Below are 24,745 nucleotides of genomic sequence, written 5' to 3'. Positions count from 1 at the left end.
TTATTTTTGCTTCTTGAGACAAGGTCTCACTACATAGATTAGGCTGGCCTCAAATTCTTGGTCCTCCTGCTTCAGGCTCACAAGGAATAGGAATTCAAGCGTGTGCCGCCATACCTGGCCATGTCTATATTTTTTTGTATGGTTTTTTCCTTTATTAATTTATTCATGTCTATATCTTATAAAGACACTTTATCCACTGTATGTCTGTGTATAAATATACACAGACCCATAGACATAGGTCCTATGTGCTGTATGTATGAACATACAGGCATGCATATTTTCTTCATCTTTCCTGCTTTTGATATTATGTTTAAATAGCCCACTAAATAAAAGAAGAAGGATGAAATGAAAGCAAGGAAATCAAATTTCCTGCATCACAACTGGAACTTCAGACCGTGCAACAGCGTACACCTACGGGAAAAATGACTGAAAAATGAGCCACAGGCACATAGCTGTGTACAAGGACATTCCTTCACCAGGAAAGGCCTAAATGGACCTTGAAGGCTCAAGTTCCTTTCTGGAAAGCTATTAAAGAACATATCCCGTACTAGTTAGCATTTCAGCTGAAAGTAAGACGTGGGTAAAAGGGCGGGAGAGATGGCTCAGCCATTCAAGGCTAGGCTCACAACCAAAAAGATGTGGGTTATAAAAGAGATTTTTCCACTGAGCAGAGGCAGTTCGCATGTATCAGTCTGCAAAATGACTGTTGATCCAAAATTCTTTCCACGCCAGGCAGCGGTGCTCCGTGAGGAAAAGGAACCAGGTTCATGTAAGGCTGTTCAGGGTTCTCCAGGAAGCGCGCTGCCAATGGCTGCCATCTGCCCTTCTGTCAGCTGCTGTGTCTCAGTGGACTGTGGGATTCCATCCTCTGGAGGTGAAAAGGCTGTTGTCCTCTTGAACTATCGGCTTGTGTAGCCGGCAACACCTACAGGAGACCTGCAGAAGACTGGGCCCATTAACTTCCCATCACGAAGAGGGAGGGGCTGAAGATTCAGACAGTTTTTGTTTGCTAGATGTGAGTGGCTTACAAGTACACACTGAAGAGTTGTCAGCAGTTAATGGATGCTGGGAGAGACGTTTTTTTTTCTCCAGTGGTGTAGTCACCCATGAGTTGTTCAAGTTCCAATAAGTAACCCTCACTCATGCTGCTTCTCTGAGTAACTCCAGTTGAAGTCACTGGTTCACTAAGCTACACTTAGGTAGAATCATTTCTTTATGTTTGCCCATAGTACCCTATCTGGGGTGAGTAGACCCTGCTCACATCTCATAAATAAATAAATAAATAAATAAATAAATGTTCATGCAGCATAGGTGTTCAAGGGAACTAAGTTCCTGTGCTGCTCCCACATCCAGCTCAACTCCCCAACAAGCTCTCTGATGAGCTAAGGTGACTTTGGGACAGACTGGAGCATCACTTGTAAGGTCACCGAAGACAAGCAATCCCTTTATACTCAGTTCCTGGGAAACGATTACAATATTTTCTTTTAGCAGGTAGTGGTGGTACAGGCTTTTAACTCCAGCACCCAGGAGGCAGAGGCAGGTGGATTTCTCTGAGCTTGACGACAGCCTGGTCTACACAGAGAAACCCTGTCTCGCAAAAACAAAACAATTTTTTCTTTTTAAAAATATTGCCCCTGGCATTTTTCTTGGTTCTGTGGCTACTGTGGCCTCATGAAAAGGGACACACAAGTCACCTCAGCAAGGAGGAGTTTATGCTGTACAAAGTTCACAGGCAGAGGAGCAAGAGCCTATTGGAACCAAGAAGTTAGACCTGAAACAAGATGAAATTTTTTTTGTTTGTTTGATTTTTGGTTTTTCGAGACAGAGTTTCTCTGTGTAGCCTTAGCTGTCTTAGACTCACTTTGTAGACCAGACTGGCCTTGAACTCACAGCAATCCGCCTGCCTCTGCCTCCCGAGTGCTGGGATTAAAGGTGTGTGCCACCCATGTCCGGAGAAGGTGAGATCTTAAGGGGAAGGGGCACATGAGTGTGTGTGTGTAGCCTGGAGGTGAAGGAGCAGGGTTACTGGGTGACAGCAGGTGGGTTTGAGGGGGCAAAGGGGCTTGTCCTTGTTTATCTGAGGTGAACACAACACCATGGAGAGCAAGGCAGAGACAGCACAGTGCCAGGCAGAGACTTGTCTGTTGTTATTAGCTTTGATGAACAAGGGAAGACGTGCCAGGCTTTCTATGTTTCTAGAAAAGACTGTAGGGGAGAGAAGAATATGAGGCGTGCCAACTGACTCCCCCAAAACATGGTGAGTCAGACTTTCTTGGAGGAGTCAGAGGTGCCCTGGCTCTGCTCTGTAGATTCCTAGTGCCTAGAGGTAGAGAAGGGAGGTTTTCAGAGGCCCTTGCACTGAACCACTTGAAGGAATTGGCATCAGGGCACCCCACCCCCAACCCCATCCCCCAGCCACAGAGACATGCACACATCAGGCCACTAGCAGCTGAAGCCATCACCAATTAAAACAGATTTAAAAAAAACTCTGTGAACTGTAGAAATATTTGTCAGTCAGAGGCAAGATCAGAACAGTCTTGTAGCATTTCAGGCTAGCAAGGAACCAGCGATCCAAAGTGGGGACCAGATATCCTCCAAATCCTAGGACAGCTCAAATTACCTTCTAACCAACACTACCTTTGGGAGAAGGAGGAAAGGCTAGGTCTGACAGGTGAGTATCCCAAAGCAGACAAGTTCAAGGTCAACAGACTAATCAGAGGTGGTGTTGCTTGATGTATTCAAGTGCATGTTTTGCCTTTTGTCCAGTGGGATGGAAGTTATGGAGAACTTCAAGTTCATCAAAGAAAGTTGTAAGCTACATGCATCTCATTAGGTTGAATTTTGTGCTATCCAATGTTTGAGTTGACTACATTTACTGGTAGGAATTGATTCAGATCACCATACACAGTGTAGATATACAACCATTGTTATCCTTTGACATGGGGTCTCAAACTTGTTGGCCCAGGTGATCCTGCTACCTCAGTCTCTTGAGTCGCTAAGAGTCCAAGCGCAAACCACTGTGCCTTGGTCATTACAATAATCTTAAGAAATTACTTAGATGAATCAATGATCTATAATTTATGTTGATCATTATGTTGATTTACTTTACCAACATTCAATAGTTTTCTGATTAGCTAAATATTAACGAAAGCTTAGAGTTAACACATTATTGCTAGCCTATACTTTGACCTACAAACACTCAATTCTTTTATTTACCTATGCCTCAATTCCACTTCAAAGATCTGCCTGTCAACGACGTGGGGAAACTTGATTTTGTGTCCTTCATGTGTTGTTAAGATTTTCCTCTGCTGTGCTCTGCCTGTCACCAACTGACCCTTTTGATCATGAATCACACACTTAACAATAACAACAAGTCTTAATTATTAAGGATAAATAATTCTTAGACAAGGAGCAGTTGAGCCCAATTTATCATTGTACGCCATGTTATATATAGCTCCTTAGAAATCTTTGAACATTTTATCTACTCTCAGGTTAGCAGCTCCATATCTCTTTATAACTTACTCCAGTCAAGTCTTGCAGTTACTACTCAACAGATAATACATGTAAGGTTTCAAAAAAAAAAGTTGTATGTCTACTCTGTATCATCTATTCTTGCCAAAATGGTCAATGACCTTCACTTTGCAAACACTAAGGGTAAATGTTCAGCTTTTAATTGACCTTTCAATACCGCCAAAAACATTTCCTGTTTTTCTTCACTTTGTTTTGCATTACCAACTGTTGACACTTTTCTTATTTTAAGTCTTCACCTCTCATAGCCTGGTTCTCTGCTTTTCCTTCTCTTTGAATCCTGACATGTTGAAGAGACTGAGGTCTCAGTGCTCAGTGCATTTCTCTCCTTCTCCTTCTCCTTCCCCCTCCCCTTCCCCTTCCCCCTCTGCCTTCCCCTCCCCTTCCCTGTCTCCCTCCCCCTCTCTCTCCCTCCCTTCCTTTCTTTTGTCCTGGAACTCACTTTGTACACCAGGCTGGCCTCAAACTCAGAGATTTGTTTGCCTTTGCCTCTTGAGTGCTGGGATTAACACCCCCAACCCCAACTCTGGCTGCCTTTCTCTTTTTCTCTTTTCTATCTCATTTCCTAAGAGACTTTATTTAGAGCCAAGCTTTTAGCCACCATGCTATAAGTCCTAGAGTCATGTCTCCATTTCCAGCTTTTGTAGTTTAGATTATCAAAGTCTACTGTCTTAGCTAGAGCTTCAATTGCTGTGATGAAACACCATGACCAAAAAGAGAGTTGGGGAGGAAAGGGTTTATTTGCTTACACTCCTAGATCATAGCCCATCATTGGAAGAAGTCTGGACAGGAACTCAAGCAGGGCTGGAACCTGAAGGCAGGAGCTGATTCAGAAGCCATGGGGGGTGGGGGGGTGCTGCTCACTGGCTTGCTTCCCATGGCTTGCTCAGCCTGGTTTCTTATAGAACCTAGGATTACCAGCCCAGGGAATGGTACTGCCCACAATGGGCTAGGCCCTCGCCATTGATCACTAATTGAGAAAATGCCTTACAGCTGGATCTCATGGAAGCATTTCCTCAACTGAGGCTCCTTCCTCTCTGATGATTCTAGCTTGTGTCAAGTTGACACACAAAACCAGCCAGTATATCTACTTAGGTATTCAACAGGTATCTCAAACTAAACACTTACCTTTTAGTCAGTCTTTCTGGTTCCCACATGTCCTCTCAATCTGGGTACTAATGACAGCTCTTCTAGTTTGGCTTCTGTTGCTGTGATAAAGACTATGACCAAAAGGTACCTAAGAAGAGAAGGGTTTATTTGACTTACATGTCCCAATAACAGTCCATCATTGAGGGAAGCACTGGCAGGAACTAACATAGAGACAGAGATGACAGAGGAAAGCTGCTTACTGGCTTGCTTTCCGTGCCTTGCCCAGCTTGCTTTTTTTTTATATAACCCATGGTACCACTTGCCCAGGGGTGGCACTGCCCACAGGGAGCTTGACCCTCCCACATCAGTCACTAATCAAGCCTCACAGACTTGCCTCCAGCCTAATCTGATGGAGGTATATTCTGTATTGAAGTTCTCTTTTGCCAGATGACTCCAACTGTGTTGACACCAGCACAGTAGCCTTTACTCTTCATTGTTTTCGTGCCTTGATTCTAGCTTGGCTACTTCTTCTGGCTAGAGCCTTAAGTTGCCCTTGACTCATTGGTCTCCATCTTGCTTTAAGCCACTAGAGACCTGTAGTCTTGCTTTGCCTCATTTTCAGGTTCCAGTCTACATTTGCTGGTTTTGTGTTGTGTAAGCTCTCCTTAGCTCCAGCTTTGTAAATCACAACAGACCCTTTGTTCTAAAGGCTCTGTTTGCTTGGGATCCCATGTTACTATCAACTTGATTTATTTATTAATTCTTCTTACATTTATTTAGTGTGTGTGTGTGTGTGTGTGTGTGTGTGTGTGTGTGTGTGTGCTGGGTCACATTTGTGAGGTTGGAAGCTGCTTCTTTTCTTCTACAATATGGGTCCCAAGAGTTGAAATCAGATCATCAGGGTTGGTGACAAGTGCCTTACCACTAAACCAGTGGTTCTCAACCTTCCTAATGCCACGGCCCTTTAATACAGTACCTCGTGCTGTGGTGGAACCATAAAATTATTTATATTGTTACTTCATAACTAAATTTGCTAATATTATGAACCATAATGTAAACATCTGTATCCCTGATGGCCTTAGGGATTCCTTAAAAGGGTCATTTGACTCCCTCAGAGGAGTTGCAACCCACAGGCTGAGAACTGCTGTACCAAACCATCTCCCCAGCCCTATGGCTTAGTTTTAATAAAAGCCTGGTCAATAAATTATGGTTCCTGTACATGTTCTTCTGTAATTTGTTAATTCCATGCATGGTGTAACACAAATCATCAGAGAAGAGGTGTCAATATTCACTCTTATTGTCCTAGTCTTTGTCTTTAAGGAAGTTATTATCCAGTTTTGGATGAAAGTTTAACAAACACTTGTTTGGCCTTAGCTGCTTGGTGCATGTTTTGGGAAAGATTTTGAGTCCTTACAACTCAGAAGAAAAGAATTCTGTTATTGGTTGGCAATGGGCACTGTATCCATGTTGTGGAGACCTTGCTTCATGTGTTGGCCATGCAGTTGGTTTGTGCCAAGGTGGCCTGTCTGAAGCGAAACGTCATAGGGGCCAGTTTATGTTTAGGAAATATGGGGCTGGTTTGTATACATGGTCTGAGTCAGGTAAAACACGGCTGACCCTGGATACGTTGGGGCTATGAGTCAGCACAAAATAGCTAACATTAGCTATTAGGGAACCCCAAAGTAAACAGTGATGTAACTGTTTATATAACTATTTTTGGCCGAACGCCACTTTTGTGTGAGTTTTGTATGAATATGACCTTAAATCTAGAGACAATAGCCTTAGTTGAGCCAGAGTCTTAGTCTTTCCCAGCCTACCTGTGTGTGCCTGTCTGTGAGCCTGTGCACTTACTTTGGGTAGTCTATGTCCCAGTCTACACGTATGTCTGCATCTGCTTGTGTGTGGTCTGTGTGTGCCAGCGTATTCCTGGGTGCTTGCTGGAGACTGCCTGCCTAGAAGCCTGTGGGTCGATGAATAAAACATGTCCTGTCTGCCCATGGCTTCTCAAAATCTTTGCCCTCCTGCCCTCCTGTGACTATCCTGGCATCAGAGCTTAGACCTCACACCTCCTTGGGCCCTAGAGACATGTGCACTGGTGGCGAGTAAGATCCAGGTCTGCTTAGCATTCCATAGCAAGCAGTTTTCCTCTGTCGAGTTTTCAGAAAACAGTATTCTGCCATTTCCTTTTATTTGCAGGTTTTTTTTTTGGCTGCATTTTTGGGCAAAAAAATTAAGCGAGTGTACCTTTTCTTTGTGTGTCAGCACAAACGATGTTCCCCCAGTCTGGCATCCGGTAGTCGTGAGAACATTCTGCTCACGTCCAGAGCCCTCAGAGGCCGCTCTGTCCTTCTTTGTTTCTTTGTCCTCTTAGCCTCCTCCCTCCCCACATTTCCTCCCAGAGTCATTTCTTCCTCATATACAGGCATAACCATCAACAAACAGCACCGAATGTGGACTTCCGCCTTTGGATTGGCGCACTAGCCTCACTAGTGTTCTCGGTATGGTTTGTGCTGAGCCCTCTGAGGGGCACAAAGCCTTTCAGAAACCTGAAGAAAAAAAAAGGGATCCCCCCAAGTCTTTCCAACAGAACAATTGGTTCATAGCAAGAACAAGGCAAAAGGATCCAGGACATATTCGTGTAGTCACTAAGTTTAGTCAACTGTCCCCTGCTTTTATAGCAGTAAAATACCCAGGATGCTCTGATCTAAAAAGGAGAACTGAATTGAGGTAGCAACTCTAACTTTGGAGAAAAGGACATTTTTAGGAAAATTATACAAATTACTTATCAGGAAAAGAATCCGCTTCTCTTACTTTCCTATTGACATCACAAGACACCACAGCCAAGGCAACTTATAAAAGGCAGTGTTTAATTGGGTGCTTACAGTTCAGAGGGCTGAGTCCCATGACTGTCATGGCAACAGGCAGGCAGGCACTGTGCTGGAGCTGGAGCTGAGAGCTCACATCTTGAGACATAATCATGAGTCAGAGAGAACTAGCTGGGAATGGTGTGGGCTTTTCAAACCTCGAGGCTGACTCCCAGTGAAAAACCTCCTCTACTAACCACCTAATCCTACCTAAACAGTTCCACCAATGGGGTACCAAGTATTCAAACATTTGAGTCCACAGGGTCTATTCTCACTCAAAGCACTATGCAACTTTTCTGGCCCATATGTAATAATGTGTTAAACTGCATCCTCCACAGCAAGGCTGAGGTTGGTGGGCTGCCCGCTCTGTGTGTTGCAGATATCTATTACCTGTGTGGAGGAAGTTCGCCGGTAGCTATGGCAGCCTGGGTGACAGACACCTCTATGCATATCTAGCTCTCCTTCCTGTTTTCCTGCTACAACCCTTCCTTTCATCTCCCTGACCCCTGACATTCTGCGCTTAGGTCTTACGCCCTTTCTCCCAAAGACTTCCTTATACTGACTCTCTGCTTTGTTAGTGTCCTTTACCTTTCTTGTATTTTCCTTCCAGGCTTCCCATCCCATAAGCCAGACTCTTAGAAGCAATTTCTATGTGCATCTGATGGATTGGTATGAATTGCCAGCTTTTTCTCCAAGCCAGGACTTTTTTTTTTTTCTGAGATAGGGTTTCTCTGTGTAGCCTTAGCTTGTCCTGGACTCGCTTTGTAGACCAGGCTGACCTTGAATTCCTAGCGATCGGCCTGCCTCTGCCTTCCGAGTGCTGGGCCAAGCTGGGACTTGTTAGGTGGGGTATGGGCTCATGTAACACACAGAAAGAGCCTAGTTTTGCTCTCAAAATTCCCGGGAAGACAGATTGAAAACTTGGTTGCTAGTTAGAAAAATCAAATAGAAAAGAAACGTAGTGAGACAGCTAAAATAGGTGACGACCTTCATCATGGCATCTCCAGCCCTCCCTTTCCTGACAGCAACACAGTGCCTCCATCGCACGCTACTCCAACTTCTTCTGTTCCCTTGGGGTCAGTATCCCAAGGGCAATCTCTCGAGCTTTGTCTGCCTTAGAATGGGAGAAGTCACATTTCTTACTTTAGTAACTGGCACCAGAATTTCTTCTAGGAAGGGGATATCTTCCAATGGTTAAGAGCACTGGCTTCTCCTCCAGAGGCTGTGGGTTCAGTTCCCAGCACCTACATGGTAGCTCACTGCAATCCTATGAGATCCTCATTAATGTGGAAGTTGGAGGAGAGAGAGCCTGTCATGCTACACAGAGCTTGTGAAAACACCGAGGTTTCCAGCATCAGATCCTACAGTCCAATCTCCATTTTGGGTGGTTTGAGTAAGCAGTGGTTTCATAGGCAACAGCAACTTTATTGACTCTGTATTTTTGAGTCCATATACTGGAGTGTATAGTTTTAGCTCACTGAATGTAGCAGAGTTTTCCTAATTCCCCATTCCAGCGCTTTGGTCAGGATGCTCAACAGTTCTGAAAGCCCCTGTTACTCTGCCTCTTCCAGTGATATCTCTGAGTACCCAAATCCTTCCTTTAAATGCCATTCTTTGGGGCTAAGGTTGGTGTTTAGCGATAGAATGTTACCCTAGCATGCTTGAGGCCTTGGGTTTTCTCTCTTCTTTTCCCTTGTGTCTCCTCTTTTCTTTCCTTTCTCTTTCTTTCTTTCTTTCTAATTTGCTGGAAGCAGCCTTTAAAGGTCTGCATTGTGTCTCAGGCATGTAACTAGGGGGCTGGAGAGTACAGCTAGGGAAAAAGAGGTGTCTTGGGAGGGAGCTGATATGATTAGGGCTGAAGAGATAGACAATGATCTGTCTAGTGTCTCAGAAAGATTGGTTCTGAATGGGGGTGGGAGTTTAGCCAATAGGTCCCCTGAAGACAATGGGAGCCTTGTTTCTCAGTATGAGTGAAGTGAAGACATTATACAGGGGGAAGGGCTAGAGTAATCCTGGTAGCAACTGAGTGTGGGTGAGAATTCAGAAGTTATTACAAGTGTACATACAGATGTGAATGGCACATGCATATATGTGTTTGGGTCTCTCTCTCTCTCTCTCTCTCTCTCTCTCTCTCTCTCTCTCTCTGTGTGTGTGTGTGTGTGTGTGTGTGTGTGTGTACATTTATATTTCTATTCTCCAGGGTTGCCTGCTACCAAGGCTTATATTTGGTGACACTCACCAAATAGGGTAGGGGAAATGCCATGCGTGATTGGAGCACTTCTATTTGCTAGAGAATTATGTGACATATCTAGGGAACATAAGAGCCAGCTTGAGAGAGCACCTTAAGTGAATCCTAGGACAACGTAAGCTTAAACAATGATGGTGATAACCCCTAGCCCACTAAACAAAGCAAGGATCATGAGCTCATCCTGAATCAGTCTAAAATAATGAGTGACCTTGACAGGTAGGAACCTTGTCTTACAACCAAGACACAGAAGGAATGCAGGGCTTGGAGAACCACTCTTTGAAAGTCATCTTCCTGATCATTGACTCAGGCAAGAGCCAGAGCTGAGTGTGAAGCTAAGTGAAAACTCAACAGAGAAAAGTGAGGAATATCAGCCTACTTCTTGAGCTGGTGATCCTAATTAGTCATCATCAATGAGACACATTGGCATTGCCTGAATGATGGGCATCATGCAGGGACTCCTGATAAAAACTCACAATCAAATCTGCTCACTGAGAGATTAAAAGTACTCTTCAGAAGATGGCAAGGTCTTGAAAGAAAAACATTGAAAAACTCTTCCAGGTTGTAACACAGTCTAAAAAGACAGATGCCTACGTGAAATGTGTGATCTTGGATTGCCTCATGGAGATTATTGGATAATTAACAAATAATTTGTGGGTAGATGTTAGTGTTAAATCAGTGCCTACTTTCTGATTGTGATGCGTGTACATTTGTTATTGGAAAATGTGTCCTAGTTTAACATACATGCGCGTGCGCGCGCGCGTGCGCGCACGCACACACACACACACACACACTGAAAGGTTGGGTATGTAGCCCTGTTGACAGAGTACCTGTCTAGCGTTCAGGAAGTCCTGGGCTCAGTCCCCAGCACTGTGGAAAAGGAGTTTATTGGCATACTCCTGTAATCATATAGCGTTCAGGAGATGTATAGTAAATTGGAGGGTAGCCTAGGAGACAGAAGACCCTGCCTAAAAAATAAAAACAAAATAAAACAAAAACCAAACCATAATGAAGTATTCAGTGGGTCAACATATACCACTTGTTTTCAAGTGGTTCAGAAAGAGGAAGAGAATAATAAAAACACTGGGAAATGACAGCTGTTGAACCATTTTGATAGAGGTGTATGTAAAATGTTTAGGGTTGCATCATTCCTGTATTTCAAAAGTATGTATAGAAGGAGACAACAGTTTTGACAGCATTGGTTCCTGAGCTCTGATTGCAGGCACTTTCTCATTTCTGTTGTTTCTTGTATTTGCCACGCGTTCTATAATGCATAGGCTTTTTTACTTTTTTATACAAAGAGACAATAATAACAACCTCCTCATAACTCTATTATCTGAAGGTAAAGCCAATGACTCTGGCCACCAAACAAGATGAGCTTCCTCCAGCCCTCCTTTCAGCCTTGGCCTCAGCCTTCAGCTCCAGTTAAACTGGTGCATTCCAATGGCCGCCTGAATGATTCTGCATGGCCTAGATGGTTTTACTCACATCTGTCTCAGATTCTCTCTCCATCTTCTCTACCTTTTAAAATCCCTCCCATTAACATACACACACACACAAACACACACACACACACACACACACACACATGAGTTTGAATCTAGGATTTCTATAAATCCTACTCTGGCCACCCAGCCAAAATGAGCCGCACTTCCAGCATTGCTTGCGAAACTTGGCAATTTTAAAATTCCAATGTAATAAATATTTATTGAGTGTTTATCATGTGAAAATAACCGTATAAGGTACTGTATGGGACTCCAAGATAAATAAGGCACTCTTTCTCTAAATAGGGCATGAAACAAGCACTCGAGATTATAGCCAAATGCAGAGTGGTAGACAGAGCCGTGGGACTTGGAGGCAGGGAGAGTGAAAGGATGCAGTGCTCGTTGAATGCATGTTGCAGGTCAGGCATTGCCGTTTAATGCTTGCGATAACAACACATCTTACAGAAGTGGAAGATGAAGCTTGGAAATGCTTTTAAAATATTAACCAAATTTGCATATCTAATCAAGTGGTAGCAAAGAGGCAGAATTCAGAGACAGGTTTGTTTGGGTTCAAAGTCTCATCCCTTTGACACCTTCCTACCTAGTTATAGATAAGTCAGAGGTTTCATCAAGAATCAGGCATCGAAGTGAGGCTTGAATTATGGGTAGGATGAGAGCAATTAGGCGAGGAGAGGGAAGTACGTTCAGTCTGTTTAAAATTCATAAGCAAGGTATGAAAGAAGGAACAGAGGTCACTTAGGTAACAGTAAATAGTCAAGTCACAAGCTACTGGAGTGTGCAGAACAAGGGAATACTGTACGGAGTGATGGCTGTCCTGTGTCATTGCGGACCTCCTTGTTTAGCATTTATGGCATCCTTGCAAGGTGCTATGCCAACGCACTTATACCGCTTTTAAAATAGTAACCAAATTTGCATGTACAATCAGGGTATAGTGAATAGCTATACTGCAAAAATATAGTGGTTTAAATGGGCTCAGAGTCCTGTGGGTTGCCTGGGGGGGGGGGGGAGGCTTCCCAGTGTGTACAAATGCCACTGGGCGAGCCTATGCTCACCCAGCAGCTGCAGCAATCTGGCTTGTTAGAGAAGATCACCTCAGCCTCTGTTATGTGCCTAGTGGAAGACAAAGTGGAGATCTGTGCAGCTCTGCCATCCAGCTGCTGCAAAAGGCCAGCTCAATTCATCCACAGCATGGGGTTGACAAATTGTACAAGATTAGTGCTGCAGATTCTAATGAGTAAAGCACATCCCAGGACCAACTCTAAGGAGTAGGGAAAGGGTCCTTATTTTTGTTTGTTTTTGAGAGTAGATCTTACTCTGTCCCTGATGCTAGCTCAGAACCAAGTGTGTAAATCAGGCTGGTCTCAAACTTGGAGCACTTATCTTGCCTCAGCCCCAAAATGTCTTTGATTACAGGTATAAACCATCATGCCTGAAACTGTGGCTCAATCTTTGACGGCCAACAGCTTGACAGATAGGCTGAGCTTACCTGTAATCTACTATTGATGAATTGATGAATACCACTGATACTATGGTTTGATTAGATTGAGATAAAACAGGTTTTCCAAGGCTGTAGTTGGGAAGGGGCAAAGTCATATTTGAACCTGGGCCTGCGTTAGTGTGAAACTCGAGCTGAAAGCTATGTAGTGAGCAGGTGAAGCCAAGTACGGTATGACTGTCAAGGTGATGGGCTGTTTAATGTAATTCAGAAAGATCACTCACTGTTGATACAGTTTGTGTAGTAACAAACAAAAGCTGTGCTTGTGCCTAGAAAGAGTTCTCTGAAAGGGGGTAGGCTGGTGAGTGAAAGCCGAGGACGCAGTAATGCCAGCAAAGAACGCCTATCATGGGGGAAAGCAAATGTGGATGCCAGTGATGTGTCGCTTCTTAGGAAATGGCTTCAAAAGACAAGGTGGAGTTACAATGTGCAGGGTTGGCTGTTGATGTGTCACAGGGGGAGTAGGAGGTGAGGAAACTGCTTCTGAAGTTCATAGAAAAAGGGATGCTATTAGGAGAGTTCAAAAAGAAAGCGAATGCTTGGCATGCAAGCTTTGCTCACTTCAGAGACAGCAGAAAAGTCGTGTGGAAAAGTGGACATGCTTCCCAGGCTGTGGCTGAGAAGGACCGTGTGATGATCATCTTGGTTGTCAACTTGGCTACATCTGATGTTAACTAAGACCCAAGCAGTTGTATACAATTGTGAGAGAGATTTTTCTAAATTAAATCATTAATCTGGGACTTTTGAAGGGGGGAAGACCCACCTTTAATTTGGGCCACACCTTCCACTGGCAGCCTATACAAAGGACATGGACAATGGAACCTTGCTCTCTCTTTGCCTGATCACCCTCACTCTCTCTGGCAAGTGTATTCCTTCACCGACATTAGAGTCCACTTCTTTGAGATTCTTGCATATACTGAAGACCAGCTGAGACATCCAGCCTTGTAAACTGAGTAACTATGCGATTCTTTGACTTGTCATTGGTAGACAGCCATTGTTGGACTATCCATCTGGACCACAACCTGAAAATCACTCCAATAAATCATACACACACACACACACACACACACACACACACACACACACACACACAGAGAGAGAGAGAGAGAGAGAGAGAGAGAGAGAGAGAGAGAGAGAGAGAGAGAGAGAGACAGAGACAGAGACAGAGACAGAGACAGAGTCTACCGCTTCTGTTCCTTTAGAGCAGTGGTTCTCAATTTATGGGTTGTGATTCTTTTGGTGGGCAATTGACCCTTTCACAGGGGTCACGTAACATCATCATAAGAGACAGATATTTATATTACAATGCCTAGCAGTAGCAAAATTACTGAATTATTATGTAGCGATGAGAATAACTTTATGGTTGGGAGTCACCACAACATGAGAAACTGTATTAAAGGGTCGCAGCATTAAGAAGGCTGAGAACCACAGCTCTAGAAAACCCTGGCTAATACAGAGATAGTGTCAGATTCCCTTGAGGAGGTTTCAAATTCATGTTCAGAAGCTGAGATCAGGTCAGGGAAGACACTGTGGCTTGGGTGAAAAGGTCATAGTGTTGCCCATTTTGCGAGGTCATCCTGATGAAACTAGAGTGTATCCAGACTGATGAGCAGTCCGAGAGTTAGAAGGAGGAACAGAGGTGAGGGGAATGATGTGGCCTCAAGCATCGATGGGGACCATTCTCAATCGATGGGGACCACTCTCAAGATGAAGCTGCAAACATCTGTTTCCAAGCAGATAATTGTCCTCATGGAGGAGGAATGGGCTTGAGAGATTGGTGACTGGATCTAAGGCAGATATGTTTTTTGAGTTGGGATCCCTCTGATGAGAGCCCTTTAATATCTCTCCCTAGAGAAATACATATTATAAAATAGGTCTCGTACAATACCCAAAGATCTATAAAGACAAAAACAGTTTAGGAGGTTTTCGACATCAGTGCATTGCAAGGAAGACATGATCTTCAGATTTTAACAACTAGGGGTCTTATTCTCACAAGAAGGGATAAATAAGCATTTTTAAAAAATATGTGGCAACACTGTGGCTTAATTTAGGACCTAATTTCTTCCTGTGGATAAACGTTCTGGACTCTAAAAGGGCACAAGTGAGGAGAAGATGGAAGAATTGAGAGTGAGATCAAGAGAACTTGAGAGAGAAGAGACAGAATTTCATGCCAAACTAAGAGTAATGATATTAATCATAATTTATTAAGGTTAAACTGTGTACAGGGCATTTTATGTGTATTATTTTGATTAATCCTTATAGCCCCTCTGCTGTGGAACGCTGCCCTTTGAAGATAATAGCCATTATTATCTTAATCAAAAGAGCTACGATTGCCTACTAGCACCCTTCAGCAAGGTTGGGCCCGTTGACTTCCCTTCCCAGAAGGACACCATGGGTGGCACTATTAGACCCTCACCTGAGATTCCAGCCCCTCCCTTGGGCCTGCACTTCCCTCCCAGGTATATGCAATTTTGTCCCAGGAGCATGGAAGTAGTCTCAGGAGGGCAAGAGTCTATAGGAAAGCTACGCAGTATAAAGTATGTAAGTATATAGTATATAAGTATATAGCATAAGAGTTTACAGTAGAAAGTTAACTGACGAAAGGGGACTCCATCTATAGAGCTACAAGGAAGCCATTATTCATACCTGAGTGAGACTTGCTACAGTGCAGCTTTTGGGTCATATACTCCTGTAAGCAACCCCTCATTTTGATTTGGTTCCCAGCACCCACACATCAGCTCATAGCCATCTGTAACCCCAGTTCCAGGGGATCCAACACCCTCTCCTGGCCTCCACAGGTACTGCGCATATGAGGTACACTACACATCTATACATGCAGGCAAAACGATCATACGAATAAAACTAAATGAATCTTTAAACAAACTGTTACTTTGATCTGTTGCTGGTGCCCTCGGTTGGTGAATAGGCATGTCTCCCCAGAAAATTTCACACACATCATCTTCCAGGATAGGAAGTATAATTTCAGAAAAGAAAACTTGAGACCCAGATCAGGTCATGTAAAAATTAATTGTGCCATTGACAGAAATGGAATTTAGTGTGACTCTAAATCTATGCTTTCCCAAATATTCCACATCCCACCAACACAGCCTAAGCCGACCAAACCTCTCAGCCAAAATATTAGTGGGGGACAATCATTTGTTTGGGGGCATTCTTTAATAGAACTAAGAGAGAAAGTCTGGAGACAAGACAAGGAAAAGTGAACTAAACCACGGTTCTGAGTCAGGATGAGCTCACTGGACACAGAGAAGCTGCTCAGTAGATGGACTCTCCCCTGTGTTCTTGACAGCAGCATCTAAAAATTATGATTAAAGTACTTAGTGGAAAGATTGTCAATTGCTGTGGCAAACAGATCTCGAATACAATGGTTTAATATTTTGTTCAAATATTTTTTTTGTTCAGATCACATTTGGTGTAGCATAGTATGTGTGTGTTTGTGTGTGTGTGTTTGAGTGTGCATGTGTGGTCAAGGAGGCCAGAAGAAAAATTCAGATCCCTTGGAGCTAGTGCTACAGGCAGCTGTGACACAGGTACTGAGACCTGAACGCTTGTCTTCTGTAAGAGCCATCTTATTAGCCAATGGTGCTTTAGTTTAAAAGCAGAAAAAAAATATCAACAAAATGGAAGAGGACCTAGAAAGCAACTTACACTTTTTTTTATGAAGTTGCTATTACTGTTTTCATTATCAAATGGGTCATATCTCACGAAATCATTTTCAAGTTATTTTTGGCAAAGGAGAGGATATTAGTATGGAATGAAAAAATAAATAAAATAGCATGTTTTGAATTTGAATCAAATATGATAACTAGGGGTGTATACTTGATTACATTTTCTGAGATAATCAGCTATAGTGTGGTATTTGTGAGAATTAATTTATGATCATCTGTATTTTGTACTCAATACTGTAAAATTTTCCTAGTTAAAATAGTATCCTAGTTCACAGCAGATTTAAGCACTCTTACAGACAAGGTGTGCAGAGAGGAGGAAGACAGGCTCTCCTTTCAGAGACTCCACGGCAGGCGCATCTGTACTGCGCATGCTCTCTGGTGGCAGACTACCCCACTGGCCACAGGGGTGGGCAAAACATTAATGCTGGAACAATGCACTGAGCCCAGGGTACTCCAGGGCACTCAGCATGGAAAGCCACCAAGTAGATGAAGGGACTGAGGTGCTCTGAATGAGAAATGTCTTCCACAGGCTCATGTATCTCAGCATTTGCTCTCACATTGCTGGTGCTGTTTGGGGAGGTTATTGAAACTTTAGGAAGTGGAACCTTACTGGAGGAAGTAAGAGATCAACGTCTATATGTGTAGAGCTCATGGAGGGTGATGGGCAAAGATCCAAGTTTCCAATTAAAAGATGGAACAAGAATATAGAAAGTTAGTAAACAAGAGAGACAGAGAGAGAGGAGGAGGAGGAGGAGGAGAGAGAGAGAGAGAGAGAGAGAGAGAGAGAGAGAGAGAGAGAGAGAAGAAGAGAAGAGAAGAGAAGAGGAGAGGAGAGGAGAGGAGAGGAGAGGAGAGGAGAGACAAATGCTTTAAAGTACAAAAACCATCCACTGAGTCTCACGATTTATCTTAGAGATGACCAGCAACCTTTAGCCTCTACATTTCTTTTCTTCTTCTTTTTTTGGGTAGTGCTGAGACTTGAACCCAGAATGTTACATATGTCAATCATACTTAACTATGCCACCAATCCTTGTGTTCTTTATAGCAATTTTGTTCATGTTGTTTTGTTTTGATGCAGGGTCACTCTATGTAGTCCTGGTGGTCCTAGAACCCACTATATACACCAGGTTGGTCTTGAACTCACAGAGATCTTCCTGGCTATGTCTCCCAAGTGCTGACATTAAGACCATGTGCTGCCACACCCAGATTCTGTATAATAATTTTTAACTTAAAATTTAGATTTTTTTTTTAGATAGGGTTTCTCTGTCCTGGACTTGCTTTGTAGACCAGGCTGGCCTCAAACTCACAGTGATCTGCCTGCCTCTGCTGGGGTTAATAAAGGCATGCACCACCATGCCTGACTAAAATTTAGATTTCTTTGGGCTAGACAGATGCCTCTTCGATGCCTGTTCTTCCAGAGGGCCAGGGTTCAATTCCCAGAACCTATATGGCAGATCACAACTGTCTCTAACTCCAGTTCTAGGAGATCTGATATCCTCATACAGACATGCATGCAGGCAAAACACCAATGCATGTAAAAATAAAAACAAATACATTTTAAAAAATCACATTTCTCAGCTCCTTTTATTTCTTAGTGAGGCCGTAGGAGTGGTCTCGGTCCATCGAATAGGCAAGGGAAGTGACTTTTATCCTTTAAGGAAGGGCTTCTGTGAATGAGGTAGGATTTTTGTCCCCATTTCTAATCATGTTCTACCTTCTTAGGGCCATGAGGTGTGATGTCCCCCAGGATGAGGTAGCTACGATCTCCAGCCATGATAGTCAGGTGGTCTCTTTGCTTTAGTTAGGAGTCATAAGATAAGGAATTCCTGGAGACTTAGTGAATGACTGTAAAACTAGTCAATTGGTTCTAGATGCACTGGCTTATAGCAGAGACTTTTTTAAAAATCTTAAATGCATCATACTTTAAATAAAGTTTATCTTATAAATTTAAAAATTACCACATAGGGTGATTTGCATTTGAAAAACAAAGTTTTGGCATTTCCATGTCTAGAAAACAAAACTGAGTTAACAGTTTTTAGTCAATGAGCCAGAGAAATATTATAAATAGCCTTATCATAGTAACAATTTGAAGAATATTTCAAGCTCAAAATAATGTTTCTACAAATGTTTATAGCATCTTCTCAAAAAAAGCCACAAAAGTTTTAAGATCCAACCATTAAGATCTGTGTTTTTTCTGCACCTCATAAAGAGGCTTTTACATTCCATGACACTGTATCTGATTCTGTGTCCTGTTTTTACTATTTAATATTATTTCAAATACTTATTTTCAAACTTCAAGATGTCTCCTACTTGTTTAAGGCAACATACTGAGCCCAAGTTTAGTTTTAATTCTGTTTCTGAAGTCAATTTATGACATATTTAGATGTAAATCTACCTCTTCATTCTCAATGAAGCAGAGATGAAGCCTCTGCCCTTGTCGGTGAAAACTGACTTGATGAAGGCTGCTGTGTGCTGAGAGGCCTCCTCTGTCCCCATCCAAACTGTCCCTCTCCTTGCTGTGTCCATTGCAGATTCCATGCCGTGAGTTTTAGTCTTTCTCTTCAACTCTGATCCCAAACTGCCTCCTGGACACATCCATTGAGATGGACTGATAGAAATTAATTGCTTTGATAAGTAGGTGAACTGGATTCTGTTAACATACACTTATTTTGCTCTTCAGTGTTTTTGTTTTATTGTTTTTATGTCTTATTTTATGTGTATGAATGTTTGGCATATATATAGTTTGTGTACCATTGTGTGACCTGTTTGACACAGGTAAGATTATGATGGGGGATCCCCTGGAAGTGGAGTTACAGATAATTGCAAGCTACCATATCGTTTCTGGGAATCAGACCCAGGTTGTCTGGAAGAACAACCAGTGCCTGTAACCACCGAGCCATTCCTCCAGCCCTATTTTGTTTGTTTTTAGGTGGGGTCTCACTATGGAGCCTAAGCTGGTCTTGAATTTACAAACCTCCTACCTCAGCTTCTTCAAGCTGAAATAAATTTATGCCACCACACCCAGCTCAATACTATTTTATGTGTAACAGAAAAAGATTCTATTACTTTCATCCCCAGAAGAGAGAAAGAGCTTTTGGAGAATGGCTTGTAGCAAAACACACCTAAAAGTCCTAACAGGAGGCATCAGTGTTGGCAGGAGAGGGGTTTGTAGCATTGTAGACTCCCAGGACAGAGGTGAGAGCACAGCGAAGCATAGCAGCTTCAAGTCTAAGGGAAGTGTAGAAAGGGAAGGCAAGGAAAAAAATCTCAAAATTTTCTTTGGTGTGTGTGTGTGTGTGTGTGTGTGTGTGTGTGTGTGTGTGTGTGTGTAAGAGAGAGACAGAGGCAGACAAACAGAGAGAGAGAGAGAGAGAGAGAGAGAGAGAGAGAGAGAGAGAGAGAGAGAGAGCGCACTTTAAAGAGACTGTCAAGAATGTGGCTAAACAGTCCTGCAATAGTGAGATTGTTGCTGTGAACCAGGGACCTAATGCTTGCGATCAACACTTCAGCAGGGTTCTGAAACATAAGGACAGAGGTGTGGTGTCAGTGAGAGTGAAGACACTACTAATGTTCAGGCAAGTCGCCCTGAACAGCTTGGAGCTGTCTTTATTTATACAATCATAAACTTGATCACCTGAGCAGGGCTATAAACATCAGTAATCTATAAGTCCCAGCATTACAATAACCCATGTTCCCCTAGAGTTTCTCTTCTTCCTTCCCTCTCCCCCTAGTACAATCACTCTCTAACCTTACTCTGCACGACAAAGCACAATTTCAGCAAGCCAAAAAAAAAAAATGTCTATCCAGGCATGACCTGCAGACATGAGCACATACCCAGCTAGCAGCACATGCAGTTGCACAGTTGTGCAAGGTGAAAGACAAATTAACCATTTCTGGGCATAAGTCCATCCCTCTTCTAGTTTTGCAATTACAAATTAAAGTTAACTCCTCCCCACCATCCGTCATCAAATAGCATCCCTGTGTCATGATACTTTTTAAATTGCAGACAGAGAGGAGCTCATTGTACTAACAACCTTTCCTGATATGTATCCATCAAATTCTGATTCCATCTCTCAAGAATGATTTTTTTAAGTCTCTGTTCAGCAGACACAGTTTCCCCAGAACACTTACACAAGCAGGACCCATTGCTCTCCACACTGCCACAGGCTTACTCAATGTGACTGTGGCTGTCTCTCTAGGGACATAATTATATGTCCCAAATTACCCAGGATTAATGGTCACATCTGGAGGATCGATAGAGTAGAGGGAGGAAAGGAGGGTTTTACCCCTTGAAAAAGTTTTGAGAAAAACATAGACTCATCCATGGGGCTTTCAGCCTGTGTAACTGTGGCCTTGCCTGTGACAGACAAAGTGACATTAAATATCATGATAAAATTCATAGTGAAAGCAAGGAGAGATGTGGCATACACGCTCTAGGTAATAAGTCTCTCTCTCTCTCTCTCTCTCTCTCTCTCTCTCTCTCTCTGTGTGTGTGTGTGTTCTCTCTCTCTCTCTCTCTCTCTCTCTCTCTCTCTCTCTCTCTGTGTGTGTGTGTGTGTGTGTGTGTGTGTGTGTGTGTCTTGAGATAGAGTATCTCTGTGGAGCCCTGGCTGTCCTGGAATTCACTCTAGACCTGCCTGGCCTTGAACTTATAGAGATGTACCTGCCTCTGCCTCCCAAGTGCTGGGATTAAAGGCATGTGCCACCACTCCCTGGCTCATTTAAAAGTCTTAATGATTTAGCTACAAACAGTGATCTGAATTTTCCCTCTTTTTTTTCCTTCTGAGACAGAATTTCTCTGTGTAGCCTTGACTGTCCTGGACTCGATTTGTAGACCAGGCTGGCCTCGAACTCACAGCAGCAATCCATCTGCCTCTGCCTCCTGAGTTCTGGGATTAAAGGCGTGCGCCACCACATCTGGCTGAATTTTCCTTCTTAAAACTTAAAAAAGTTATGATTTATTATTATTGCACATATGTGTGTGTGTGATGTGTGTGAATGTGGGCACGTGTGTACCACAGCACCTGTGTGGAGGTCAGAGGACACTTTGCAGAGCTGGTGCTTTCTTTCCATACTCCAGTTTCAGGGAATGAACTAAGATTGTCATGCCTGTGTGGCAAATGCCTTGGTCACTGGGTCACAGCATTGGCCCTAATTTTCAATGAACTTGGATTAACTGTATGTGATAATGATGTTTATTGTTGCTGCTCCAGAAATGCTGAGAAGGTGTGCTGGTCACCCCTCCTCTGTCCTTCTAAGTCTCCAGCAATCCCTATTCCTTATGTGTGCCGGCCAACTCTTTAAAGCTTATATGTACAACTGGAAATATACAGTGTCTGGCTTTCTGTACCTGGACTATTTCACTCAGTGTCCTTAGCTTTCTCCGTTTTGGTGAAAAATGACAGGATTTCCTTCTCCATCATGGCTGAGTGATGCTCTGCTGTCTTCTTTAACCATTCATCTGTTGATGGCCACATAGGCTGATTCTGTATCTCTTCTACTGTGAATAGTGCTGTAGTATGTGACCTAACTATTTTGGAAAGATGGAAGAAAATGGTATGTGAAGAATACAGATACCACGGCCTCCAGTAATATGTAGTTAAGTACCGTTTAAAACATAATTTAGTAATAATATGGAGGTCAACATTAGAATGGCTCACATAGGTGGAAATGGTTATAATTTCACAGTCTTAATAATGGAAGACCCTGGGAAGAGAGAGAGAGACACACACACACAGGAGAGATAGCTATTATTAAAACACAATATTATTTGACCTTCAATTTTATTTGCATTTTATTATTTTACATGTGTGTATGGGCGTTGTGCTGGCTGGTTTTATGCCACCTTGACACAAACTAGGGTTGTCTGAGAGGAAGAAACCTCATAGGAGGAAATGCCTTCATAAGATTGGGCTGTAGGCAAAGCTGTAGGACATTTTCTTATTTGCTGATTGTTATGGGAAGGCACAGCCCATTGTGGATGGTGCCACTCCTGGAATGGTGGTCCTCAGTTTTATAGGCTGAGCAAGCCAGCAATCTCCATGGTCTCTGCATCAGCTCCTGCCTCCATGTTCCTGCTCTGCTTGAGTTCCTGTCATCACTGCCTTCAAGGATGAACTGTGATGTGCAAGTGCAAATGAAATAAACCCTCTCCTCCCCAAGTTGCTTTTGGTCATGGTTGGTTTTTGTTTGTTTGTTTTTTACACTCAATGACCTCTCAACTTTTATTGGTCCCTTAGTCTCCAGGGGTACCCGCCTTCTCAGCCTCAGTGCCTCAGAACTCTGGTGTCATTGGTCTCAGACACCACTCTGCCATCCATGACCCTGTGGGTGGTTGTCCTCCGGCACCTTGCATAAAGTTGCTGCAGTCCAGGGCGTCATTGAGACTAAAGCCTTCGCCATCTTCCAGCAAGCAGCAGTAGGCGGCAACCTCAGCCTCCAGCTCATGTTTCTGGGTCTGGCACTGCCCTCTGCCTTAGTTTGTGCAGCTCTGGTTCCAGGTACAGAAGGATCCCGCTGAGCTGCTCCGTCTGTGTGTTGTATGTGGCCTCCACATCCCCAAGACTGTTTTCCAAGTTGACCTTCTGATTTTCCACAGACTCTAGGTCAATTGTCAAGGCCTGGAGGGTGCGTCTCAGCTCCATGAATGTGTTCCCAATGTGTCTGATTTCGGCAGACCTGGTGGGAACTATTGTGGTACTCTCCTCAACGTGCTGGGACCAGTACTTGTCCATTTCCTCACGGTTCTTCTGAACCAGCTCCTTATACTGGGCACAGACGTCTGCCATGATCTTGTTGAGGTCCTGAGATTTGGGAGCATCCACTTCCACTGTCAATCCAGGACTGGCGATCTGGGCTTCCTGACCTCTGACTTTCTCCTCATGATTCTAGAAGTTCCTCTTTGAGCATTTCAATTTCCGTCTCCAGTTGCAGCCTTGGGATACTGGTGTCATCGCCACCTTTCGGAGTCCGTGGACGGTCGCTCTACTGGCACATGGCCAGTTCTGTCTCATTCTTCACTCTAAAGTCATCAGCAGCAAGATGGGTGTTGTTGCGGGACACAGAGATCCGGGAGCTGGAGCCCCCAGCACGTGGAAAGACTCTAGCCATGCTGTTGTCCAGCCGGACCGCTGGCTGGGCCTCTGCGCAGAGCCCAAGGACCCATCGTTGGTGGAAAAGGTGGTGGAGCAAGTGGTGAAAGCTCATCTTGTCTAGGGAGAACAGCGAAGAGAGAAACCAGGAGAGGAGTTTGTCTGCAAAGAGTGGCAGCCCCCATCTGTTATATCGCCGAGGGACGTGGTCTGGTCATAGCGTTTTATCACAGCAACAGAAACTCTAATTAAGACAGGTGTTTTGCCTGCATGTTTGTCTACGCAGCACCTGTGTGCCTGGTGCTCAGGGAGGCCAGAAGAGAGCATCAGATCCCGTGGAACTGGAGTTATAGACAGTTGTGAGCCACCATGTGGGTTCTGGGAAACCAACCCAGGTCCTGGGGAAGAGCATCCATTGCTCTTAAGCACTGAACCATCCTCTGATCTTTATTTGGCATTTTAAGAAGGATTGTATAAATATGTGTTTGTGTGTCTCTATGTAGATAAACATGTATGTGTGCGGGTAGCGAGAGGAGCTGAGTCACCCGGAGCTGGCAGTTACGAACCTGATGTTGTGAACTGAACTCTGTTTTTCTGCAAGAGTGCTCTTAACAGCTGAGACATCTCTCGAGCCTCTTATTTGACATTTTAACCTGTGTCCTTGAATTACTTTACTTACAAAAGAAAAAAGAGGGGCTGGCTAGCCGGCTCAGGAGTTAAGAGTGCTTGCTCTGTATGGTGGCTAATCTGGGTTGTCAAGGTGACTATATTTGGAATCAACTGAAACACAAGCTGCTCGGTACTTGAGAGGCGTTTCTTTGATTAGATTATTTGAAGCAGAAAGACCCACCCTAAAAGTGGGTGGTGCCCTCCAGTGACAGCCCAGATAAAAAGACACAGAAGGGACTTACGTGTTGCCTGCTCACCATCATTTGTCTATCCCGTGGTTTGAGCATCCTTCGCTGATGTCAGAACCAGTTTCTTTGGCCTTCCAATGTGTACTGAAGGCCAGTGGCTCTGCGGGTATTCTTCAGGCCTTTGGTACCAGGTTGGAACTTTTGAACCATTCAGACTCATAGACTGAATGACCACCAGTTTCTTGGCCTCTCCAATATGAGGCAACCAGGGCCCCATTCTAGGAGCCAATTTAAGAAATTCCTCTTAAAAAAAAACACCAAAAAACAAAAAATGTGTGTGTGTGTGTGTGTGTGTGTGTGTGTGTGTGTGTGTGTGTGTGTGTGT

The 24,745-nt window shown here is 43.6% G+C and overlaps 1 pseudogene across 1 annotated transcript; it reads right to left on the bottom strand.

The window, feature by feature from the left end:
* Positions 1 to 22,495: 22,495 nt before the first annotated feature.
* LOC311599672 (keratin, type I cytoskeletal 18-like) lies at positions 22,496 to 23,618 on the bottom strand (annotated as a pseudogene). The gene has a single exon. The product of its transcript is annotated as a keratin, type I cytoskeletal 18-like (transcript).
* Between the last annotated feature and the right edge of the window lie 1,127 nt (positions 23,619 to 24,745).

This window comes from Acomys minous (assembly GCF_964271855.1).
Source record: "Acomys minous genome assembly, chromosome: 6".
NCBI classification, from domain to species: domain Eukaryota; kingdom Metazoa; phylum Chordata; class Mammalia; order Rodentia; family Muridae; genus Acomys; species Acomys minous.
Note: the sequence above shows the minus strand (reverse complement) of the source record. Positions and strands in the feature narration are given on the sequence as shown.